Source organism: Schistocerca americana, chromosome 2 (assembly GCF_021461395.2).
Source record: "Schistocerca americana isolate TAMUIC-IGC-003095 chromosome 2, iqSchAmer2.1, whole genome shotgun sequence".
In the NCBI taxonomy this organism is placed as follows: Eukaryota; Metazoa; Arthropoda; class Insecta; order Orthoptera; family Acrididae; genus Schistocerca; species Schistocerca americana.
In genome coordinates, this window is record NC_060120.1 from 589,668,469 (window position 1) to 589,684,773 (window position 16,305).

Here is a 16,305-nt window from a genome sequence, read left to right on the forward strand (position 1 = left end):
GCACAAAAGAACCCGTTAGTGTGAAACCATCGGGAACTGCATTAATATTAAACTGCAAGAACTTGAGCCAATACGTGGACTCTTCTCTTCGCTGGGTGACCTATTACTGTTATTAGGATTCTCTCCGTCCTAGTCGTAATGCAAATGGAACTTCAGAGGCACTTCCCGCCAGTCTTGACAAACATCAGCAACTTTTAATCACAGCGAGTTACAACTACGTGATGATAATGGTTCAGGTTGTCAGTAGTTGTGGTGGTGGTGTTATGCTGTCAAACTGCATACAGTGACGTTAAAGGGGGCGCACATAATTTAGCGCTGACTACCTACTTAAGTAAAGGTAGTGTTGCGGCGTCGTCGCTCCTCTTTATTTGGCCTCAGCTTGAGTAATCCGATTTAACGAAAATAGTACTCCATTCGCGAGCAGCTAATGATACAACATGACTACAGAGATCATCGTGCTGGTATTACATTCATTCTGCGAAGAACTGCTTAACAAATATTACCCTCAGCTATGCAGCTGGAATGACTCATTACACAGCTACTGTATGTTGCACTTGGTTAAGTGATCAGTTCGCTGCAATCCTGCTTCTACTGTTCGTAAATACTTGTATATTTCAAAAATGGCTCATATGGGTCTGAGCACTATGGGACTAAACTTATGAGGTCACCAGTCAGCTAGAACTTAGAACTACTTAAACCTAACTAACCTAAGGACATCAGACACATCCATGCACGAGACAGGATTCGAACCTGCGTATACTCCTAGCTTACTTATCTGTTACATAGTTTAATTCTTAATTTCTTTGCGTGTTTTTGGGTACTTGCGTTGTTTAATTCATAAATTTCGGGTGTATTATAGTATTTGAGAGTTGTAGCATAGCGCTATAGTCTTTACTTCGTAGATTCTTTCTTAAATTGCGTGTGAGTTTCGTATAGGAGGTGTAATTTCGAGTTTTAGTTCCTGCAATCGTAAATTCAGGCAGATTGTAGCGCAGTCGGTAGGCATTTGTACAGCTTCGTTCAACATTTTTTGCGTGTTTCCCTTGCGTTATCTAGGCACGGACTCGTGTTTCAGTAACTGTTGTTCAACATCGATTAGAATGGACAGGGACTGTGATTGCTGTGTTCGGATGAGGGCTCAGTTGGCATCCCTTCGCTCACAGCTGCAAGCGGCGCTGACTTCGGTCGCGCAGCTTGAGGCTGTTGCCAATGGGCACCACTGTGGGGAGCCGGACTTGGGAATCACGACGATGTCAACCTCGTCCCCTCTGTCCCCAGATCGGTCTGCCGCTGTGGTCTCCCGGATTGCTGCCCGCAGTGTGGCTGAGCCCTCGCCTGTGGTAGATTGGGAGGTCGTTCCAAGGCGTGGCAGGCAACGAAAAACGTCCCCGGAGGCTGATCAAAAAGCCTCCACGGTGCGTCTGACAAACAGGTTTCAGGTACTGTCTCTGGCTGAGCCAGATGCACGTGCCCGCCCTGTTTCAGAGGATGATTCTCAGCCTTCAAGGCCCGGGCAATCGCAGAGGGTGGGCTTATTGCTAGTTGGGAGCTCCAATGTTAGGCGCGTAATGGGGCCCCTTAGGGATATGGCGGCTAAGGAGGGGAAGAAATCCAGTGTGCACTCCGTGTGCATTCTGGGTGGAGTCATTCCTGATGTGGAAAGCGTCCTTCCGGATGCCATGAAGAGCACAGGGTGCAGCCAGCTGCAGGTGGTGGCACATGTCGGCACTAATGACGTATGTCGCTTTGGATCTGAGGAAATTCTCTCTGGATTCCAGTGCCTATCTGATTTGGTGAAGGCTGCTGGTGTTGCTTACGAGATGAAGGCAGAGCTCACCATCTGTAGCATCGTTGACAGAACCGACTGCGGACCTTTGGTGCAGAGCCGGGTGGAGGGTCAGAATCAGAGGCTCAAACGGGTTTGCGACCGTGTTTGCTGCAGATTCCTTAACTTGCGCCATAGGGCGGTGGGGTTTCGGGTTCCGCTGGATAGGTCAGGAGTTCACTACACTCAGCTGGCAGCTACACGGGTAGCGGAGGCTGTGTGGCGTGGACTGGGCGGTTTTTTAGGTTAGAAGGCCTTGGGAAAGTACGGGGTGGGCTGCAATCTCAAAGGGTACATGGCAAATAGAGGACGTGCTTGGATCAAGGAACAGTCGGAATTGTAGTTGTAAATTGTTGTAGTTGTGCTGGGAAAGTCCCTGAGCTTCAAACGCTAATAGAAAGCACAGAAGCTGAAATCGTTATAGGTACAGAAAGGTGGGTAAAGCCTGAAATATGTTCTGCAGAAATTATTACGAAGTCTCAGACGGTGTTCAGGAAAGATAGATTAGGCAGAATTGGTGGTGGAGTGTTTGTGTCTGTCAGTAGTGGTTTATCTTGTAGTGAAGTTGAAGTAGATACTCCTTGTGAATTGGTATGGGTGGAGGTTATACTTAACAGCCGAACTAAGTTAATAATTGGCTCCTTCTACCGACCTCCAGACTCCGATGACATAGTTTCAGAACAGTTCAGAAAAAATTTGAGTCTCGTAACAAATAAATACCCCACTCATACGGTTATAGTTGGTGGGGACTTCAACCTTCTCTCGATATGTTGGCAAAAATACTTGTTCAAAACCGGTGGTAGGCAGAAAACATCTTCCGAGATTGGCCTAAATGCTTTCTCCGAAAATTATTTCGAGCAGTTAGTCCACGAACCCACGCGAATTGTAAATGGTTGCGAAAACACACTTGACCTCTTAGCCACAAACAATCCGGAGCTAATAGAGAGCATCATGAATGATACAGGGATTGGTGATCACAAGGTCGTTGTAGCTAGGCTCAATACCGTTTCTTCCAAATCCACCAGAAACAAACGCAAAATAATTTTATTTAAAAAAGCGGATAAAGTGTTACTAGAAGCCTTCCTAAGAGACAATCTCCATTCCTTCCGAACGGACTATGCAAATGTAGACGAGATGCGGCTCAAATTCAAAGATATAGTAGCAACAGCAATTGAGAGATTCATACCTCATAAATTGATAAGAGATGGAACTGATTCCCCATGGTACACAAAACACGTCCGAACGCTGTTGCAGAGGCAACGGAAAAAGCATGCGAAGTTCAGAAGGACGCGAAATCCCGAAGATCGGCTAAAATTTACAGACGCGCGAAATTTGGCACGGACTTCAATGCGAGATGCCTTTAATAGGTTACACAACGAAACATTGTCTCGAAATTTGGTAGAAAATCCGAAGAAATTCTGGTCGTATGTAAAGTACACAAGCGGCAAGACGCAGTCAATACCTTCGCTGCGCAGTGCCGATGGTACTGTTACCGACGACTGCGCCGCTAAAGCGGAGTTATTGAACGCAGTTTTCCGAAATTCCTTCACCACGGAAGACGAATGGAATATTCCCGAATTTGAAACACGAACAGCTGCTAGCATGAGTTTCTTAGAAGTAGATACCTTAGGGGTTGAGAAGCAACTCAAATCGCTTGATACGGGCAAGTCTTCAGGTTAGGATTGTATACCGATTAGGTTCCTTTCAGATTACGCTGATACAATAGCTCCCTACTTAGCAATCATATACAACCGCACGCTCACCGATAGATCTGTACCTACAAATTGGAAAATTGCGCAGGTCGCACCAGCGTTTAAGAAGGACAGTAGGAGTAATCCATCGAACTACAGACCTATATCATTGACGTCGGTTTGCAGTAGGGTTTTGGAGCATATACTGTATTCAAACATTACGAATCACCTCGAATGGAACGATCTATTGATACGTAATCAGCATGGTTACAGAAAACATCGTTCTTGTGCAACACAGCTAGCTCTTTATTCGCACGAAGTAATGGCCGCTATCGACAGGGGATCTCAAGTTGATTCCGTATTTCTAGATTTCCGGAAAGCTTTTGACACCGTTCCTCACAAGCGACTTCTAATCAAGCTGCGGGCCTATGGGGTATCGTCTCAGTTGTGTGACTGGATTCGTGATTTCCTGTCAGGAAGGTCGCAGTTAGTAGTAATAGACGGAAAATCATCGAGTAAAACTGAAGTGATATCAGGTGTTCCCCAAAAAGCGTCCTGGGACTTCTGCTGTTTATATAAATGACCTGGGTGATAATATGAGCAGTTCTCTTAGGTTGTTCGCAGATGATGCTGTAATTTACCGTCTAGTAAGGTCATCCGAAGACCAGTATCAGTTGCAAAGCGATTTAGAAAAGATTATATCTTCTAGTAAACCTTGCGGGATGTAAGGTCGTGGTCCATGAAACTCTTCAGCTCCTAACGTTTCGTCCAGTGCTTCGCTGGACATCTTCAGAGGGGTGTTTCTCCTTCGGTGAGTCTTGCCGACTGTATTCAAACATCCCGCAAGGTTTACTAGAAGATATGTCATCCGGTCGTGAAAGCCTTCATACTATGATTAGAAAAGATTGTTGTATTGTGTGGCAGGTGGCAGTTGACGCTTAATAACGAAAAGTGTGAGGTGATCCCCTTAAAGTTCCAAAAGAAATCCGTTGGATTACTCGATAAATAGTACAATTCTCAAGGCTGTCAATTCAACTAAGTACCTGGGTGTTAAAATTACGAACAACTTCAGTTGGAAAGACCACATAGATAATATTGTGGGGAAGGTGAGCCAAAGGTTGCGTATCATTGGCAGGACACTTATAAGATGCAACGAGTCCACTAAAGAGACAGCTTACACTACACTCGTTCGTCCTCTGTCAGAACATTGCTGCTCGGTGTGGGATCCTTACCAGGTGGGTTTGGCGGAGGACATTGAAAGGGTGCATAAAAGGGCAGCTCGTTTTGTATTATCACGTAGTAGGGAAGAGAGTGTGGCAGATGTGATACGCGAGTTGTGATGGAAGTCATTAAAGCATAGACGTTTTTCGTCGCGGTGAGATCTATTTACGAAATTTCAGTCACCAACTTTCTCTTCCGAATGCGAAATTATTTTGTTGAGCCCAACCTACATAGTTAGGAATGATCATCAAAATAAAATACAAGAAATCTGAGCTCGAACAGAAAGATTTAAGTGTTCGTTTTTCCCGCGCGCTGTTCGGGAGTGGAATGGTAGAGAGATAGTATGATTGTGGTTCGATTAACCCTCTGCCAAGCACTTAAGTGTGAATTGCAGAGTAATTATGTAGATGTAGATGTAGACCGTAGCGGTCGCGCGGCTCCAGACTGTAGCGCCTAGAACCGTTCGGCCACCTGGCCGGTATACTTGTATACTGACCATTCGTTATTTGACTAAATATGAACTACAATCTTATTCGCATATGTATGACATGGGTTAGCGCCGACACAAAGCAATGACTAAGGGTTGGACGCCGTTGAAGTCCCGTTACATTGATGGCAAGACAAATGTTCCAAAACATCTCTATTGTCTCAAAAAACACTTGCATCTTAAATATCGACTGACCGACGACCTCACGGTCACAGCCCGTTGAAAAACAGCAACGACGGCACATGAAAATTTGTGACCGACTGGGCTTCGAACCTGGATCTCATGCTTACTAGACAGACATGCGGATCCCTACACTATTATTTTTTTTAGAAGTGTGAGAAGACTTTCAGCAATAGGTAGGCGGAGGCAAAGATCCGAGGCCTGGCCACAGTGCTTCCCCCCACACCTGATACTGAGCAGCTGCATTATTCCCATGTATTCCATATTTGCATCCACATATTCGTTTAAATTGTACAACAATATTGAAGTAGGAATTAAGGAAAAATAAATTACAGTTGCCGTCTTCAATAGCGTGCGTTCCTTGTAGAACATAACTTATAACAGTGAAAAGGGTGTCGGAAAAACACATAACAAGCATTCATTCGGAAATATATTCACAATTTAGGTTATTATGCAATGGATGCATATGAGGTCTGTAACGAAGCCATATATTTTCAACAAATGAAAAAAAATTTCGGAGAAGGAGGGGTTTTGCCAAATTAGAACAGTTCTGATTTTAGAACCAACGTAAAAGAATATTGCAGAAATAAAAAAAAGTGAAAGAATAGTATTCTGCTTCTAATCAAAAAAACTTTGTCTCCCACATAAAGTAATAGATAAAAAAATTTGAAACCATTCCTTATACTTGCTATTCTTCTTCAGCTTCAAATATTCTTCGGCAATATAAAACATGTACTCTTCTAAGTTTTGTTTGTTACGACGTTAAACACAAACTGTCCCAGAAGCCATGAATAACTGTTATTCTTTGCAGACGGCTCACATTTCCAGTCGGGTTGTCAAGCTTCAGTTATCGATATATGACTTTCTGCGGTTCTGTTGATAGTGCTAATTTCTTCCTAGTCCAGTTCCAAAATCTGATTCTGTTTTCACATAAGAAGATGTGCGCTACAGTTTCTGCAAGCCGACATTTGTCGCAGTATGGAGATGGTCTCAATTCGACTTTCCATAATCGTTCCGCTGTGGGTATGGTTTCGTTTACAACGTCGCACCAAACGGTACTGACTCTAGTTGGTAGAATTTTATTGTTGACATTTTTCCAGACGTTCCTTCAGTTTTTTGTAGGTTAATTTAGCGGAATTGGTTTGTGAAGACGATGTCTGGCAATATAATCATAAATGGTTCTAGTGTTGGTTTGTGCTGGTGGAAGTCTTATACAGCTCCAATCGCCATAGTACTTTCGGACGTAATCTAGGCTGGCATGATGCATTAACAGGAGCGTTCCTATCCTCAGGATCTAACGACAGGAACAGAAGTTTCGTGATGCCTGTCTTAGTGGCATGCATTAGTTTAAAAGCACGTCCTTAATTCCAAGTCCTCCGGTTTGCCTCTGCAAAGTCGCCGTGTGGAAGGATACTTTGAAGATATTTTGTTTCCACACATACCAAGAGGCTACAGCTAATATTTTATGTGCAGTGACCTGCGGTCTCGGTAATACTGCGGCATGATATATTTTGCTAAGCATGTATGTATTTATAAACTGAACTTTCTGCAGTCGGTCTAACGATCGCATGTCATGGTCCTTCAACAAGTTTCCGATGACATTAAGTTTCCGCTCCCAGTTGTTCATAGCCATGCGCTCTGGATTTACCCATAACCACAATCCGAGTTGGTGTTTCTCTTCAGTTACATCTAACCAGTGCGCACCTATTGCAGTATTTTAAGAACCGAGATGCAGTATTTTGGATTTAAAATTTTGTAAATTTGTATTATGAACTTATGAGACCAAGCTGCTTAGGTCATCGGTCCTTAAGCTTACACACTACTTAATCTAACTTAAACTAAATTACGCTGTGGACAACACACACACTCATGCCTGAGGGAGGACTCGAACCTCCGTCGGTGGGCACTGTCGGGACACAGCAGCCAACCTTTCTGCAGCACCTATCTACACACTCTCCTCGTCAGACACGAATTCCCATCTTTGCCGCATACCACATGCGCGGTCGCGCGGTTCCAGACTGTAGCGCCTAGAACCGCTCGGCCACTCAGGCCGGCAAAAGAGCACAGATAGTCCCAGTCTTCAAGAAGGGTTGTCGAGCAGATGCGCAAAACTATAGACCTATATCTCTGACATCGATCGGTTGTAGAATTTTAGAACATGTTTTTTGCTCGCGTATCATGTCGTTTCGGGAAACCAAGAATCTACTCTGTAGGAATCAACATGGATTCCGGAAACAGCGATTGTGTGAGGCCCAACTCGCTTTATTTGTTCATGAGACCCAGAAAATATTAGATACAGGCTCCCAGGTGGATGCCATTTCCCTTGAGTTCCGGCAGGCGTTCGATACAGTTTCGCACTGTCGCCTGATAAACAAAGTAAGAGCCTACGGAATATCAGACCAGCTGTGTGGCTGGATTGAAGAGTTTTAGCAAACAGATCACAGCATGTTGTTCTCAATGCAGAGACGTCTACAGACGTTAAAGTAACCTCAGGCGTGCCACAGGGTAGTGTTACGGGACCATTGCCTTTCACAATATATATAAATGATCTAGCAGATAGTGTCGGAAGTTCCACGCGGCTTTTCGCGGATGATGCTGTAGTATGCAGAGAAGTTGCAGCATTAGAAATTGCAGGAAGATCTGCGTCGGATAGGCATTTGGTGCAGGGAGTGGCAACTTACCCTTAACATAGACATGTGTAATGTATTGCGAATACATAGAAAGAAGGATCCTTTATTGTATGATTATAAAATAGCGGAACAAACACTGGTAGCAGTTACTTCTATAAAATATTTGGGAGTATGCGTACGGAGCGATTTGAAGTGGAATGATCATATAAAATTTATTGTTGGCAAGGTGGGTGCCGGGTTGAGATTCATTGGGAGAGTCCTTAGAAAATTTAGTCCATCAACAAAGGAGGTGGCTTACAAAACACTCGTTCGACCTATACTTGAGTATTCCTCATCAGCGTGGGATCCGTACCAGGTCGGGTTCACAGAGGGGATAGAGAAGATTCAAAGAAGAGCGGCGCGTATCGTCACAGGGTTATTTGGTAAGCGTGATAGCGTTACGGAGATGTTTAGCAAACTCAAGTGGCAGACTCTGCAAGAGAGGCGCTCTGCATCGTGGTGTAGCTTGCTGTCCAGGTTTCGAGAGGGTGCGATCTGGATGAGGTATCGAATATATTGCTTCCCCCTACTTATACCTCCAGAGGAGATCACGAATGGCCGAGCCGTTCTTGGCGCTACAGTCTGGAACCGCGCGACCGCTACGGTCGCAGGTTCGAATCCTGCCTCGGGCATGGATGTGTGTGATGTCCTTAGGTTAGTTAGGTTTAAGTAGTTCTAAGTTCTAGGGGACTGATGACCTCACTAGTTAAGTCCCATAGTGCTCGGAGCCATTTGAACCATTTTTTGAGATTACGAATGTAAAATTAGAGAGATTCGAGCGCGCACGGAGGCTTTCCGGCAGTCGCTCTTCCCGCGAACCATACGCTGTTGGAACAGGAAAGGGAGGTAATGACAGTGGCACGTAAAGTGCCCTCCGCCACACACCGTTGGGTGGCTTGCGGAGTATACATGTAGATGTAGCAGCCACCTTCTGTTCCACTTTATTCATATTATAGGCCACTAAATTATCATTGGCCTTTTTGTGGAGGTGTATATCCAATACATACTGGGTTTAGATCCCAGTTTACCCTACAGCAGCTTCCAGTGCTTATAAGATTATATTTAGCAGTGGAACATATTCTTTATGTGAGGTGTTCATAGTAGTTTTCCATCCAGGGCTACCTCTAGATACAGTACAACCCTCTCTAAAGTTTCGTCGAGAAACATAATTTTTCAGTATGTGTGCTGGACATGCTTCCCCATAAATAATACAACACCAATTTTCGTGGGGTTTGTCTTTAAATACTTTTTCACAATGTTCAGTGCACATAGGTTTAACAGTACTAGCAAATTTTCTAAGTCTTACTGTGAATAAATCGTCTACTTATTCTTTTCAAGAGTAGTCTCTCGCATTCAGTTCATCTATGAGTTCATTCACCACTAGGCTCTGCATCTCTAACCACTTACTCGAAGGTTGTATTACTAGAACCCCCTCGACATCCATGAAGATACACAGAGCATCCAGAAAGTGTAGTGCTTTTTCCACCTTCCCAACAAGTTGGTGAAGTTTTACTTCACATGATTTGCTTCGCAAGTATTGTGAAAATGTGGCAGTTCATAGATAAAATTACGTATTCACAACAACAAAAAATATGTCAGCAGAAAACAAAAGTGACATTATGAATTTGGAAGTACCGTAAGGTTTTCGCTTTGACACTAAGGGTTACTAAAAGTAGCAAGACGAATTTTGCTAGAGCGTTGTCTTACGATTCCCTCATTGAATTTGTACCTGCCTGCTCGTAGTTCTGCTACAAAAGAATTAAAAATCTGGCTTTCAGCGAGTCTCGAAAGGCGAACAAATGCGGTGTGCACCTGACAGGCAAGCACGTTACCTAGGAGCTAGCGAACAGGTGCGGGTCTATGACGTACGTATTGGGTCAGTAGTCGCTATGGAAGATAAATCGCAACATAAGACACGAGAGTAGTTGTATTTCCCGTGTGGAACCACTTTCGTTGACTCAAAAGCATTAACTGATATCCTTATGTCACATCTCAAGAGAAAATCACTCACAGTGACCGATGAGTTGTCAAACATATTCTGCGCTGTTGCCAAGTTTCAGTTATACTGCCAGGAAGGATACCAGCTGATGTCTTCTGTGAGTGTCCTCGGAAGTGACTATAGCTTCGTCTCAAAGTTGCGGGTGGCAGGGGCCGCATGATCCTCATTATATTTCAATGAGTCTTATTTGCATTTCTGTAAGTAGGTTTAGGGGCTAGAGCGCAATTACTTGTAATATATCGATGCACTGAATGCAAACTAAATGTCATAAATTAATAACTGCGACAATTATTTGTGTTTTACTGTCTTAATAGGACCTAAACCTTGAAAGCGTATTCACCATACGCGATTCACAATTTTGAAGCTTCTCCAGTGGTTGAGTTGGCAATGTATCTTTGCTGTACAATATTTTTATTGAGATCACTGTCATTGGCACATCCCCCATTGGCCTGGTTTATTGTTGTCAGCTTTCATGGCGGATATTCTGCCTTTGCTCGAAACGTGAAGATTTATGGTGAATTCGAAAATTCCTTATGGCGAAAATTTTATGTTTCTGTTCTTCCAGCTCTAACATTGAAATAACAGTTACAATAAGCGGCAGAAAAGCGCCTGTGAACCAACAGTTAGCAATGCTATCATAATTAGTGGAATCTGACATTCAATCTGTCATCTGATAAATGTGAAAAACTACTTTTTTCATCTTCACAGCACCGCAGTATGAACTCAAGGGTTTCATAGGATACCTATACTTAATTTCGTTGTGATCGTTTTCAATGACAGTAGGGGAGGAGCAAAGCCATCTGACTTGAAACATACTTTTCCGGTGGGATTAGAATCTCTGGCTACAGTTGCAGTAGCACGTCCAGTGAGGTATCAAGAATGTGAGCAATCACTCATTGCTATAGTATAGGCTAGGGCAGAAAGAAGCAGGTTTCAGACAAAGTCAACGATGAGAGACACAGTGGCTGTCACTTATTAAACAGGAATTGTTCAGAAAATTACAACTGTATCTAGTGAAATGAGTAGGTTGATGCAGCTCCAGTCCGGCACTATCACTGAGTTACCAAACATTTTCCGAATGGCACATAAGATAAAAATGTGTGTGTGTGTGTGTGTGTCTGTTCTTTCGGACATTTCCGAAAGAACAGACACTACTAATCGAAATAGACACCCTTGTTAAACAATTAAAGATTGACGGACAGATGTCCAGGCTGTCATAGACATTAAGATAGAACAACGGCGTCAGACGAAAATTTGTGCCTGACCAGGTTCGAACCCGGATTCGTAGTGTCTTTTCTTTCAGACATGTCCGAAAGAACAGACACCACACATGTATCCATATACAGGGTGTTTCAGGAGGATTAGTAGATATTTTAGCAGGTGGTGGTACAGACGAATTGCATTAAAAAAATCCATATAAATGCGTCCACTTTTTATTGAGTACAAGGATACAGCTGTTAGTATGTAACCCTAACAAACTCAAAGCAAAGGCAAATGAGGACGTTCAAAGTTGATTTTCAAAAACCTTAAAGGCCAAGAAAAGTGCCCATATCTACTGCTCCATCTTCTGGGTAATGTTAGGTTTGGATTATGTGTCACCTGAAGACTAGAATGTGCAGGAACCCCGTCATGCTCGAGGAACATACGCATTCTTGTAGCCAAATGAACCTCTTCCAATAACGCTGGAAGTTCGTTTTCAAGGAAGTGTAGACAACTGGATCCTGTAAGGACCAACATACGAAATGAAAATGCTTTGAACCACGACATCGAACGAACACTCGCGGGAATACAGTGTGGCCGAGAGCGAGTAGAATAATTGCCGAGGGCGGCGGGCGGCGGGGGGGGGGGGGGGGGGGGGGGGGGGGAGTACCACGCATGTGGTATGCGGCAAAGGCAAAGACGGGAATTCGTGTCTGACGAGGAGCGTGTGTAGATTGGTGCAGCAGAAAGGTTGGCTGCTGTGTCCCGACAGTGCCCACTGTCGGAGGTTCGAGTCCTCCCTCCGGCATGAGTGTGTGTGTTGTCCACAGCGTAATTTAGTTTAAGTTAGATTAAGTAGTGTGTAAGCTTAAGGACCGATGACCTAAGCAGCTTGGTCTCATACGTTCATAATACAAATTTACAAAATTTTAAATCCAAAATACTGCATCTCGGTTCTTAAAATACTGCAATAGGTGCGCACTGGTTAGATGTAACTGAAGAGAAACACCAACTCGGATTGTGGTTATGGGCAAATCCAGAGCGCATGGCTATGAACAACTGGGAGCGGAAACTTAATGTCATCGGAAACTTGTTGAAGGACCATGACATGCGATCGTTAGACCGACTGCAGAAAGTTCAGTTTATAAATACATACATGCTTAGCAAAATATATCATGCCGCAGTATTACCGAGACCGCAGGTCACTGCACATAAAATATTAGCTGTAGCCTCTTGGTATGTGTGGAAACAAAATATCTTCAAAGTATCCTTCCACACGGCGACTTTGCAGAGGCAAACCGGAGGACTTGGAATTAAGGACGTGCTTTTAAACTAATGCATGCCACTAAGACAGGCATCACGAAACTTCTGTTCCTCTTGTTAGATCCTGGGGATAGGAACGCTCCTATTAATGCATCATGCCAGCCTAGATTACGTCCGAAAGTACTATGGCGATTGGAGCTGTATAAGACTTCCACCATGAAAGGTCTCTGTTGGATTCCTTTCATGTTAATTTCTTAAATCTGTTGTCATTTACGTCATAAATTCCTCTTCTCAATTTACTGTGGCGTTACTGACTATCTGGGAGGAGACTGAGTAGTGGAACGCGTTACTTTTACACATAAACAAGAACGATCTGTCACACTACTACACTTTAAAACACAGTTTATATGTAATTCATGTCACACAGTCTCATACGGAACCTACATCCGCTTTCTTTTATATACTGTATATGATAAGATACTGTCATCCCCCTTCCCTTCTGTGTGAGAGGATGAATGAGCAAATATATTTCTAGTTGCATGCTCGAGGGTAGCAGACAAGCCTGTCTGTTAGAGAACAGTAGGACCAACGTCGGAACAGGTAGCTACGATTTCTAAAAGCAAAGAGGTTTCTATCCTTAGTATGGTCCTGTCCGTCCCTTGTCTTGTTGGTATAGGAAGCTGCCCCTCTGGCCACTTCCGTTTGTATTTGTGAGCCACCCTCAGGAAGGGACCAGGGCAGTCTGTCCGTGGCGAGCGTCTGAAGTGGTAAGATCTCCAGCTAAGAGCGTGTCTGCTAAGTCCGTAGGACAATGGATTTCTTAAGTTCAGCCTAACTGAAAATTTAATCACCTTTATTTCAGGTTTTAGCTCTAAAATATCTAATGTTATCTTAAATTGCAACGCAGTGTAATTCGAGTGTGACTTTCAGAATATATTGCGGTAGTTGCTTTGTCACTACTTTATGAGTAAAGTGGAACTACGTGTTGATCAGTAACTCTAACTAGCATCATCAATCTTCAATGCGAATGTGCGTGAGATTATAACGTCTCGTCTTGACAATATTTTTCACCATAGCAACTTTTCTTTATGTTCAACCCACGTGGGGTGTACTTTGTGAGACCAGCACCACGTGTTTATACATCTGTTTGACCCATCAGGTTAATAGTAAGACGATAGTAACCAGTTTGAGGTTTTTCTTTTGTAAATTGCTTTTCGATCTAATTTATTTTAATTATCAAAATTATTGTGGAGTTGCACTCTTTGTGTAAACCAAGTTGACCACGTGAAGCATGTGGTGTAATCATCAAAGTAGCCCTCAGCTATTCTTTTCGGGAAGATTTCACAGACAGTTAGTATGAATTTAGTATATCAGTGTGTGGTAATTACATGACGGAAAGGATTGTGCTACGAACGTAACTTCTTTGGGTGAAAATTGAATCTGTTGGTTGTGGTTAATTTCCTCTTGTATATGTTTCAACGTTCTTCGTATGTTTTTTATGAATGCAGTGTTGTATGCAGTATCCCAGTCTTGGCTCCATATTTGATGTGTTCTGTAAGATTACAAACTCACATTTTCACAGTCCTAAATAAGGCACCAGCTTAGTTATGACTCACGTTTAATATGCTGAAATTTCAATGGTCAATGTTAAAATAAATTTCCAAATATAAACAGATTTATTTCTTTTTATTTAAATTCTCTTATATATATATATATCACCGGTTGTCGTATGACTATTAAAAGATTATAATTGATGTTAGTCTGGTTATGAATTTGGTAAGCTCGACTGGGTACCTGGTGAAACAGTTGCTCAGTAATGCAAGGTTAACTTCCCCGGACAGCTCACAGCTTTTAACCCGCTTTTATTGTCTATCAGTACCGCTTTCATAGAAAATTAATGCAACAACATACAACCAGCACAAACCAACACTAGAACCATTTATGATTATATTGCCAGACATCGTCTTCACAAGCCAATTCCGCTAAATTAACCTACAAAAAACTGGAGGAACGTCTGGAAAAATGTCAACAATAAAATTCTACCAACTAGAGTCAGTACCGTTTGGTGCGACGTTGTAAACGAAACCATACCCACAGCGGAACGATTAAGGAAAGTCAAATTGAGACCATCTCCATACTGCGACAAATGTCAGCTTGCAGAAACTGTAGCGCACATCTTCTTATGTGAAAACAGAATCAGATTTTGGAACTGGACTAGGAAGAAATTAGCACTATCAACAGAACCGCAGAAAGTCATATATCGATAACTGAAGCTTGACAACCCGACTGGAAATGTGAGCCGTCTGCAAAGAATAACAGTTATTCATGGCTTCTGGGACAGTTTGTGTTTAACGTCGTAACAAACAAAACTTAGAAGAGTACATTTTTTATATTGCGGAAGAATATTTGAAGCTGAAGAAGAATAGCAAGTATAAGGAATGGTTTCAAATTTTTTTATCTATTACTTTATGTGGGCTACAAAGTTTTTTTGATTAGAAGCAGAATACTATTCTTTAATTTTTTTTATTCCTGCAATATTCTTTTACGTTGGTTCTATAATCAGAACTGTTCTAATTTGGCAAAACCCCTCCGGCTCCGAAATTTTTTTTCATTTGTTGAAAAATATGTGGCTTCCTTACAGACTTCATATGCATCCATTGCATAATAACCTAAATTGTGAATATATTTCTTAATGAATGCTTGTTATGTGTTTTTCCGACACCCTTTTCACTGTTATAAATTATGTTCTACAAGGAACGCACGCCATTGAAGACGGCAACTGTAATTTATTTTTCCTTAATTACTACTTCAATACTGTTGTACAATTTAAACGAATATGTGGATGCAAATATGGAATACATGGGAATAATGCAGCTGCTCAGTGTCAGGTGTGGGGGAAGCACTTTGGCCAGGCCACGGATCTTTGCCTCCGCCTACCTATTGCTGAAAGTCTTCTCACACTTCTAAAAAAAATAATAGTGTAGTGATCAGCATGTCTGTCTAGTAAGCAGGAGGTCCAGGTTCGAAGCCCAGACGGTCACAAATTTCATGTGCCGTCGTTGCTGTTTTTCAACGCGCTGTGACCATGTGGATGTCGGTCATTCGATATTTATTACGTAATTGTTTTTTGAGGCAATAGAGGTGATTTGCGAACATTTGTCTTGCCATCAATGTAACGGGACTTCAACGGCATCCAACCCTTAGTCAGTGCTTTGTGTCGGCGCTAACCCATGTCATATGTATGCGAAACAGATTGTAGGTCATATTTAGTCAAATAACGAATGGTCAGTATACAAGTATACCGGCCAGGTGGCCGAATGGATCTAGGCGCTACAGTCTAGAACCGCGCTACCGCTACGGTCGCAGGTTCTAATTCTGGCTCCGGATGGATGTGTCTGATGTCCTTAGGTTAGTTAGGTTTAAGTAGTTCTAAGTTCTAGCTGACTGGTGACCTCATAAGTTTAGTCCCATAGTGCTCAGACCCATATGAGCCATTTTTGAAATATACAAGTATTTACGAACAGTAGAAGCAGGATTGCAGCGAACTGATCACTTAACCAAGTGCAACATACAGTAGCTGTGTAATGAGTCATTCCAGCTGCATAGCTGAGGGTAATATTTGTTAAGCAGTTCTTCGCAGAATGAATGTAATACCAGCACGATGATCTCTGTAGTCATGTTGTATCATTAGCTGCTCGCGAATGGAGTACTATTTTCGTTAAATCGGATTACTCAAGCTGAGGCCAAATAAAGAGGAGCGACGACGCCGC